This window comes from Arachis hypogaea, chromosome 2 (genome assembly GCF_003086295.3).
Source record: "Arachis hypogaea cultivar Tifrunner chromosome 2, arahy.Tifrunner.gnm2.J5K5, whole genome shotgun sequence".
Lineage (NCBI taxonomy): Eukaryota > Viridiplantae > Streptophyta > Magnoliopsida > Fabales > Fabaceae > Arachis > Arachis hypogaea.
This window is the reverse complement of record NC_092037.1, coordinates 33,084,348-33,094,623: the sequence shown is the minus strand read 5'-3', so window position 1 is coordinate 33,094,623 and position 10,276 is coordinate 33,084,348.

Sequence of the window (10,276 nt, the reverse complement as noted above, 5' to 3'; positions counted from 1 at the left end):
AGCCTATACCACAAAGGCCCTAATTGCCCCGTGCCTCGGCTGAACTGATGTCTCCAAGTCCCCAACGAAGTCGTGGATTAGCCATCTAAGAGATGTATAATCAAGCTTGTGGTTCGGTACTATCCCGTCAAGGACTCGCAAGAACCCATGTAGAATAGGGATGACGGTCAAGTTACACTCCCAATTCATTAGGATGAAGAACGAAGATACATCTTAGAATGGAATCAAGCATAGATTGAAGTAGAACAATGATATTATTAATCCATAAGAATCAGCAGAGCTCCTAACCTTAACCTAGGAGGTTAGTGACTCATAGCTTACATAAAAGTAATGAAAGGTTCGAATGGGCAAAGATCCCTAACAAGGGTGATCTTTGTTCTATATATACTAGTTTAGCAACTTAAGTATTACAAAAATAGGATAAACTAGGTTGATAGTGCAAAAATCCACTTATGGGGCCCACTTGGTGAGTGTTTGGGCTGAGCTAAGGGTGACTCCATGAGCTAGTACCCTTCTTGGGCGTTGACGCCAGCTGCTCGCTTTTAGGCGTCCAACGCCAGGAAGAGGGTGAAGTGCTGGAATTAAACGCCAGTTTTGGACCTTCATTTCCAGAACAAAGTATGGACTATTATATATTGCAGAAAAGCCCTGGATGTTAGCTTTCCAATGCCATTGAGAGCGCACTATTTGAACTTCTGGAGCTCTGAAAATGCTCCTTCGAGTGCATGAAGATCAGAATCCGACAACATCTGCAGTCCTTTCTCTGTCTCTGATTCAGACTTTTCCAAAGCTTCTCAATTTTAGCTAGAAATTACCTAAAATTATCATAAAACGTAACAACTCAAACTAGAATCCAAAAATGTGAATTTTGCACTAAAACCTATGAAAATATAATAAAACTTAAACAAAATATAACAAAAACTATATGAAAATGATGCCAAAAAGCGTAAAAAATATCCGCTCATCAGAACACCAAACTTAAATGTTGCTTATCCCTAAGCAACCAAAAACAAAGTAGGATTAAAAGAAGAGAAGGATACAATAGTTTCCCGAGTTTTCAATGAAGCTCAGTTTCAATTAGATGAGCGGGACTAGTAGCTATTCACTTCTGAATAGTCTTGGCATCTCACTTTCCTTTGAAGCTCAAAATAGTTGGCATCCTTAGGAACTCAGAATCCAGATAATATTGTTGACTCCCCTAGTTCAGTTCTTTTTTATTCTTTGAACACAGCTCATTTTGAGTCATGGTCGTGACCCTAAGCACTTTGTTTTCTAGTATTACCACCAGATACATAAATGCTACAGACACTTAACTGGATGAACCCCTTAGGATTGTGATTCAGCTTTGCTAGAATCCCCAGCCAGTGGTGTCCAGAACTCTTAAGCACATTCTTTTGCTTTGAATTACGACTTTAACTGCTCAGTCTCAAGCTTTTCACTTGACACCTTAACACCACAAGCATATGGTTAGGGGAATTAACTATTTTGAACTGTTTAGGCTAAGATTTTGTTTCTTTTAGGCCCTCCTAACCATTGATGCTCAAAGTCTTGGAACCTCGCTCTTACCTTTTGGTTTAAAGAGCTATTGGCTTTTTCTTCTTTTTTTTTTCGTTTCTTTCTATTTCTTTTTTTTGCTGCTTTTTCTTGCTTCAAGAATCAATTTTTTGATTTTTCAGATTACCAATAATACTTCTTTTTTTCATCATTCTTTCAAGAGCCAACATTCTTAACTCCAACATCAAACATGCACTGTTCATTCATGCATTCAGAAAATAAAAGTAATGCCACCACATCAAATAATTGAACTATTCTTATTCTATAACTCGAGATTTATGCATCCTTATTATGAGCGGATAATTTATACGCTTTTTGGCATTATTTTTAGGTAGTTTTTAGCATGTTTTAGTTACTTTTTAGTATATTTTTATTAGTTTTTATGCAAAAATCACATTTCTAGACTTTACTATGAGTTTGTGTGTTTTTCTATGATTTCAGGTATTTTCTGGCTGAAATTGAGGGACCTGAGCAAAAATCTGATTCAGAGGCTGAGAAAGGACTGCAGATACTGTTGGATTCTGACCCTCCTGCACTTGAAGTTGATTTTCTAGAGCTATAGAGGCCCAATTGGCTCTCTCTCTCCATTGCATTGAAAAGTAGACATCTTGGGCTTTTCAACAATGTATAATAGTCCATACTTTTCCCGAGATTTGATGGCCTAAACTGGCGTTTAAACGCCCACCAGAGACCCTTCCAGAACTGGCACCGGAGCTAGAGTTAAACTCCAAGAATGGCCTATGCACGTGAAAGCTTCAAGGCTCAGCCCAAGCACACACCAAGTGGGCCCTGGAAGTAGATTTCTGCACTTAGTTACTCATTTTCTGTAAACCCTAGTAACTAGTTTAGTATATATAGCACTTTTTACTATTGTATTGGGGGGCTGGCAGCTTTTGAGAATTATCTTATGCCACTTGAGAGGCTGGCCATTCGGCCATGCCTAGACCTTCTTCTCTTATGTATTTTCTATGGTGGAGTTTCTACACCTCATAGATTAAGGTGAGGAGCTCTGTTGTTCTTCATGAACTAATGCAAATATTATTGTTTCTCTTTCAATTCACGCCTACTTCTTCTCCAAGATATACTCTCGTACTTAATTTCGTTAAGTCAGAATGAAGAGGGTGACCCATGACAATCACCCACTATCTTCATTACTCGCTTAGCCAAGATCCGCGTGCCTGACAACCACAAGCAGTCTACATGATGTTCAACGTAGTCATTAGACGATAGCTGGAGTATAATCTCTTGGGTCTCTGATCTGCAGACCAAGTCCGTGAGGTTAGAACCTTCGTGGTATAGGCTAGAAATAATTGGTAGCATTCCTGAGATCCAAAAAGTCTAAACCTTGTCAGTGGTATTCTGAGTAGGATCTGGGACAGGATGACTGTGACGAGCTTCAAACTCACGACTTTTGGGCGCAGTGACAGTGTGCAAAAGGATAGAGAGATCCTATTCCGACACAAGTGGGAATCGACAGATGATTTGCCATGCAGTAGCTGTGCCTGGTATTTTCCATCCGATACGAGAAATCTGACAATTGATTAGCCGTACAAAAATCGTAGCCAGACCATTTTCACCGAGAGGATCATACAGCTTGCCATGGAAGGGATGACGCATGATTGGATGAAGACAATAGGAAAGCAGAGGTTCAGAAGCAACAAAGCATCTCCAAACGCTTATCTGAAATTCCCACCAATGAATTACATAAGTATCTCTATATTAGTTTCTGTTTATTTATCTTTTGATTATCAAAATCTCATAACCATTTGAATCTGCCTTACTAAGATTTACAGGATGACCATAGCTTGCTTCAGCCAACAATCTCCGTGGGATCGACTTTTACTCGCGTAAGGTATTACTTGGACGACCCAGTGCACTTGTTGGTTAGTTGTGCGGAGTTGTGAAAAGTGTGATCACAATTTCGTGCACCAAGTTTTTGGCGCCGTTGCCGGGGATTGTTCGAATTTAGACAACTGACGGTTTATCTTGTTGCTTAGATTGGGTAATTTTATTTTATGTTTAAGCTTTTTATTTTTATTTTCGAAAATTACAAAAAAAATTTAATAAAATCATAAAAAAACAAAAAAATTTTGTGTTTCTTGTTTGAGTCTAGTGTCAAATTTTAAGTTTGGTGTCAATTGCATGTTTTTAATTTTCTTAACTTTTCGAAAATATATGCATTGTGTTCTTCTGTGATCTTCAAGTTGTTCTTGATGATTTCCTTTGCTCAATCTCATGATTTTCTTGTTTTGTGATTTATGTTATTTTTCATATGCATTTTCAACTTCATAGTGTCTAAACATTCAAAATTTCTAAGTTTAGTGTCTTGCATGTCTTTCTTTTGTCAAAAATTTTCAAAAATATGTTCTTGATGTTCATCATGATCTTCAAAGTTTTCTTGGTGTTCATCTTGACATTCAAAGTGTTCTTGCATGCATTATTGGTTTGATCTTAAATTCTTATGTTTTGAGTCATTTTGTGTTCCTCTCTCCTCATTAAAAATTCAAAAAAGTCAAAAATATATATCTTTTCAAGTAAATAATACAGAGAAATGAAGATTCAAAACATAAAGCAGAAGAATCACAGAGAAAAAGAGCTCACTGGCGTTAAAACGCCAGTAAAGAGGCACTTTGGGTGTTAAACGCCAGAACTGGCAGTCTGGGCATTTAGAAAAACGCCCCCTAACGAAGGATTCTAGGTGTTTAACGCTAGCCAGGGTATCTGGCTGGCGTTAAACACCCAAAGAGGCAACCAAGTGGGCGTTAAACGCCAGAATGTATAGCATTCTGGGCGTTTAACGCCAGGATGACACAAGGGAGGTAATTTCTTTTCCAATTCAAATTCTTTCAAATTTTCATATTTTAATTCATAACTTTTTGCATCAAACATATTTTAAACGTTCATCTTTTTCATCTTTTAATGTTTTCAAAAAAATTTTTAAAACTAATTTTTCAAAAATCTTTTTCTTAATTTTATGTTATATTTTCAAAAAATCCTTGCTAAGAATTAATGTTTTGATTCAAAAATTTCAAGTTTGTTACTTTCTTGTTAAGAAAGGATCAATCTTTAAATTCTAGAATTATATCTTTTAGTTTCTTGTTAGTCAAGTCATCAATTTTAAAAATCAAATCTTTTTAATTTCTTTTTCAATCATATCTTTTCAAATCATATCTTTTTCAATAAAATCTTTTTCAATCATATCTTGTTTTAAAATTTTAATTTCAAAATTCTTTCTAACTTCTTACCCCTTCTTTTCAAAATTTATTTTCAAATCTTTTCCATCTAACTACTTGATTTGTTTGTTTTAATTTAAAAAAAGTTTACTTTTTCAAAACCACCTAACCACTTTTTCACTTTTCATTTTCGAATACTCTCTCTCTCTCATCTCTTTCTATTTATTTGCTAACACTTCTCTTCTACTTATAATTCGAACCATCTCTCTCCCTCTGTGTTTGAATTCTTCTTATTCTCTTTCTACCTCATTCTTCTATTCTTCTTTTCTTTTGACACATCAAGGAATCTCTATATTGTGACATAGAGGATAAAATCATTCTTGTTGAAGCTGATCCTAGACCTGAAAGGACTCTGAAAAAGAAGCAAAGAGAAGCTAAAGCACAACACTCTGGAGAGGACCTTACAGAGAATTTTGAAAAAGAAGCAGACATGGCAGCCAAACCCAACAACAATGCTAGAGATGCAAGGAAGATGCTTGGTGACTATGCTGCACTAACTTCCAACTTCTATGGAAGAAGCATCTAAATCCCTGCCATTGGAGCAAACAACTTTGAGCTTAAGCCTCAATTAGTTTCTCTAATGCAGCAGAATTGCAAGTTTCATGGACTTCTATCGGAAGATCCTCATCAATTCTTAGCTAAATTCTTGCAGATCTGTGATACTATTAAGACCAATGGAGTTGATTCTGAGGTCTACAGACTTATGCTTTTCCCTTTTGCTGTAAGAGACAAAGCTAGGACATGGTTAGACTCACAACCTAGAGAAAGCATGAACTCTTGGGACAAGTTGGTCAATGCCTTCTTGACCAAATCCTTTCCACCTCAAAAGCTGAGCAAGCTTAGAGTGGACGTCCAAACCCTCAGACAGAAGGAAGGTGAATCTCTCTATGAAGCATGGGAAATATACAAGCAATTAACCAAAAGGTGCCCTTCTGACATGCTTCCAGAATGGAGCATCAAATGTATATTCTATGATGATCTGTCTGAATTGTCCAAGATGTCATTGGACCATTCTACTGGTGGATCTCTTCATCTAAAAACACCTGCAGAAGCCCAAGAACTCATTGAGATGGTTGCAAATAACCAGTTCATGTACACTTCTGAAAGAAATCCTATGAATAGTGGGATGACTCAGAAGAAAAGAGTTCTTAAGATTGATACTCTGAATGCCATATTGGCTCAGAACAAAATATTGACTCAACAAGTTAATATGATTTCTCAGAATATGACTGGATTGCAAGCTGCATCCGGTAGTACTAAAGAAGCCTCCTCTGAAGGAGAAGCTTATGACCTTGAGAATCCTAAAATGGAAGAGGTGAATTACATGGGAGAACCCTATGGAAACACCTATAATCCTTCATGGAGAAATCATCCAAATTTCTCATGGAATGATCAACAGAAGCCTCAACAAGGCTTCAATAATAATAATGGTGGGAGAAATAGGTTTGGCAATAGCAAACCTTTTCCATCATCTTCCCAACAACAGATAGAAAATTTTGAGCAGAGCCTCTCTGGCTTAGCAACCATAGTCTCTGATCTATCCAAGGCCACTCTCAGTTTTATGACTGAAACAAGGACCTCCATCAGAAATTTAGAGGCACAAGTGGGTCAGCTGAGTAAAAGAGTTACTAAAACTCCTCATAGTACTCTCCCAAGCAATACAGAAGAGAATCCAAGGAGAGAGTGCAAGGCCATTAATATAACCAAAATGGCTGAACCAGGAGAAAGTGAAAAGGTAGTGATTCCCAGTGAGGAAGACCTCAAGGGACGTCCACTGACCAATAAGGAGTTCCCTATTGAGGAACCAAAGGAATCTGAGGCTCATACAGAGACCATAGAAATTCCACTAAACTTACTATTGTCATTCATGAGCTCTGATGAGTATCCTTCCTCTGAAGAGGACGAAGATATTGTTGAAGAGCAAGTTGCTCAATATCTAGGAGCAATCATGAAGTTGAATGCCAAGTTAATTGGTAATGAGACTTGGGAGGATGAACCTCGATTGCTCATCAATGAACTGAATACCTGGATTCAGCAGACATTACCTCAAAAGAAACTGGATCCTGGAAAGTTCTTAATAGCTTGCACCATAGGCACCATGACCTTTGAAAAGGCTTTGTGTGACCTGGGGTCAAGTATCAACCTCATGCCACTCTCTATAATGGAGAAACTAGTGATCTTTGAGGTACAAGCTGCTAGAATCTCACTAGAGATGGCAGATAAATCAATGAAACAGGCTTATGGACTTGTTGAGGAAGTCTTAGTGAAGGTTGAAGGCCTTTACGTCCCTGCTGACTTCATAATCCTAGACACTGGGAAGGATGAGGACGAATCCATCATCCTTGGAAGACCCTTCCTAGCCACAGCAAGGGCTGTGATTGATGTAGACAGAGGAGAGTTAGTCCTTCAATTGAATGAGAACTACCTTGTGTTTAAGGCTCAAGGATATTCTTCTGTAAACATGGACAAGAAGCATGAAAAGCTTCATCCAATTCTCACCACACAAAGTCAAACAGAGCCCCCACATTCAAACTCTAAATTTGGTGTTGGGAGGCCACAATCATGCTCTGAGTGTCTGTGAAGCTCTATAAGAGCTCACTATCAAGCTATTGACATTAAAGAAGCGCTTATTGGGAGGCAACTCAATCTTATTTATCTAAATTAATTACTTTCTCATTTTTATTTTCTAGTGTTAGTCTATGTCTTCTTTATGTTGATAATCATGTGAAGTCACAAAAATAGCTACAGAATTAAAGCAGAATAAAAAACATCAAAAACAGCATACCCTGGAGGACGAACTTACTGGCGTTTAAACGCCAGTAAGGATAGCAAAATGAGCGTTTAACGCCCAGTCTGGCAGTATTCTGAGCGTTAAACGCCAGTCTGAGCAAAATGGGTGTTTAATGCCCAGTCTGGCAGTATTCTGGGTGTTAAATGCCAGAATTGGGAGACAGACTGGCGTTTAACGCCAGAAAAGGGTGTCTGGTGTCTGGCTGGCGTTAAATGCCAATAAGGGTAGCAGAATGGGCGTTTAACGCCTAGTCTGGCAGCATTCTGGGCGTTAAACAACACAATTGGCAGCCAGACTGGCATTTAATGCCAAGAAAGGCAGCAAACTGACGTTTAACACCAGAAATGGCACACAGTGGGCGTTTAAACGCCAGAAAGGTGCAGGGATGATAAATCCTTGACACCTTAGGATCTGTGGACCCCACAAGATCCCTACCCACCCCAACTCACTCTCTCCCTTCTTTACACCTTTTCATAACACTCTTTCCCAAATACCATTCACCTATTAAATCCTACCATCTTCCCCATAATCTCTCCACCACTCACATCCATCCACTATTTCCCAAAATAAACCCCACTTACCTTACTATTCAAATTGAAAACCAATTCCCTCCCAAACCCACCCCTTCTCACATGGATTCCCTCTCTCCCTTACCCTATAAATACCCCTCTTCACTCCTTCATTTTCACACATCTCCAACACTTCCTACCCCCTTGGCCGAACCCTTCACACACCTCCATTTCCTCCATTTCTTCTTCTTCTCCTCCTTTCTTTCTTCTTTTGCTCGAGGATAAGCAAACCTTTTAAGTTTGGTGTGGGAAAAAGCATTACTATTTTGTTTTTCCATAACCATTAATAGCACCTAAGACCGGAGAAACCTCTAGAAAAAGGAAAGGGAAGGCAATTACTTCCACCTCTGAGTCATGAGAGATGGAGAGATTCATCTCAAAGGTCCATCAAGACCACTTCTATGAAGTTGTGGCCAAGGAAAAGGTGATCCCCGAGGTCCCCTTCAAGCTCAAAAAGAGCGAACATCCAGAGATCCGACGAGAGGTTCGGAGAAGAGGTTGGGAATCTCTCACCAACCCTATCCAACAAGTCGAAATCTTAATGGTTTAAGAGTTCTATGCTAATACATGGATCACTAAGAACCATGATCAAAGTGTAAACCCGAACCCAAAGAAATGGCTCACAGTGGTTCGGGGGAAATACTTAGATTTTAGTTAAGAAACCGTGAGGTTGGCATTCAACTTGCTAATGATGCAAGAAGATCTTCATCCTTTCATAAGAAGGGTCAACTTTGATTAGAGGTTGGACCAAGTCCTCATGGATATCTGTGTGGAAGGAGCCCAATAGAAGAGAGACTCCAAAGGCAAGCCGGTTCAACTAAGAAGGCCTGACCTCAAACCCATGGGTAGAGGATGGTTGGAGTTCATCCAACACTCTATCATTCCTACTAGCAACCGATCTGAAGTAACGGTGGATCGGGCTATCATGATCCATGGTATCATGAGTAGAGAGGAAGTGGTAGTTCATGAGACATACCTCTAGAACTATACAAGGTGGCTGACAAGCCCTCCACTTTGGAAAGGTTAGCCTTTTCTCATCTCATCTGTCACCTATGCAATTCAGCTGGAATTGTCATAGAGGAAGACATCCTCATTGAAGAGGACAAGCCCATCACTAAAAAGAGGATGGAGCAGACAAGAGAGCCCACTCATGGACCTCAACAAGAGCATGAGGAAATTCCGTATCAAGAAATCCCTGAGATGCCTCAAGGGATGCATTCTCTTCTACACAACTATTGGGAGCAACTCAACACCTCTTTAGGAGATTTGAGTTCCAACATGGAGTAACTAAGGATGGAGCACCAAAGCACTCCATTATCCTCCATGAAATCAGAGAGGACCAAAAGGCCATGAGGGAGGAGCAACAAAGGCAAGGAAGAGATATTGAGGAGCTCAAGCACTCCATATGATCTTCAAGAGGAAGAACTAGCCACCGTCACTAAGGTGGACCCGTTCTTTAATTTCCTTGTTCTTATTTTTTCATGTTTTTTGGTTTTTATGATTTATGTTTTGTCTATGTTTGTGTTTTTATTACATGATCATTAGTGCCTAGTGTTTATGTCTTAAGGCTATGAATGTTCTATGAATCCTTCACCTTTCTTAAAAGAAAAATGTTTCTATTTGCAAAAGAACAAGAAGTACATGAATTTCAAATTCTATCTTGAAATTAGTTTATATATTTTGATGTGGGGCAATACTTTTTTTTTCTGAATGAATGCTTAAACAATGCATATTTTTTATAGTGAAGTTTATGAATGTTAAAATTGTTGGCTCTTGAAAGAATAATGAAAAAAGAGAAATGTTATTGATAATCTGAAAAATCATAAAATTAATTCTTGAAGCAAGAAAAAGCAGTGAAAAACACAAAGCTTGCAAAAAAAAGGGGGCAAAAAAATAAAGAAAAAGAAAGAAAAAGAAAAAGCAAGCAGAAAAAGCCAATAGCCCTTTAAACCAAAAGAAAAAGGTAAAGAGGATCCAAGGCTTTGAGCATCTGTGGATAGGAGGGCTCAAAGGAATAAAATCCTGGCCTAAGCAGCTTAATCAAGTTGTCCCTAACCATGTGCTTGTGTCATGAAGGTCCAAGTGAAAAACTTGGGACTGAGTGGTTAAAGTTGTGATCCAAAGCAAAA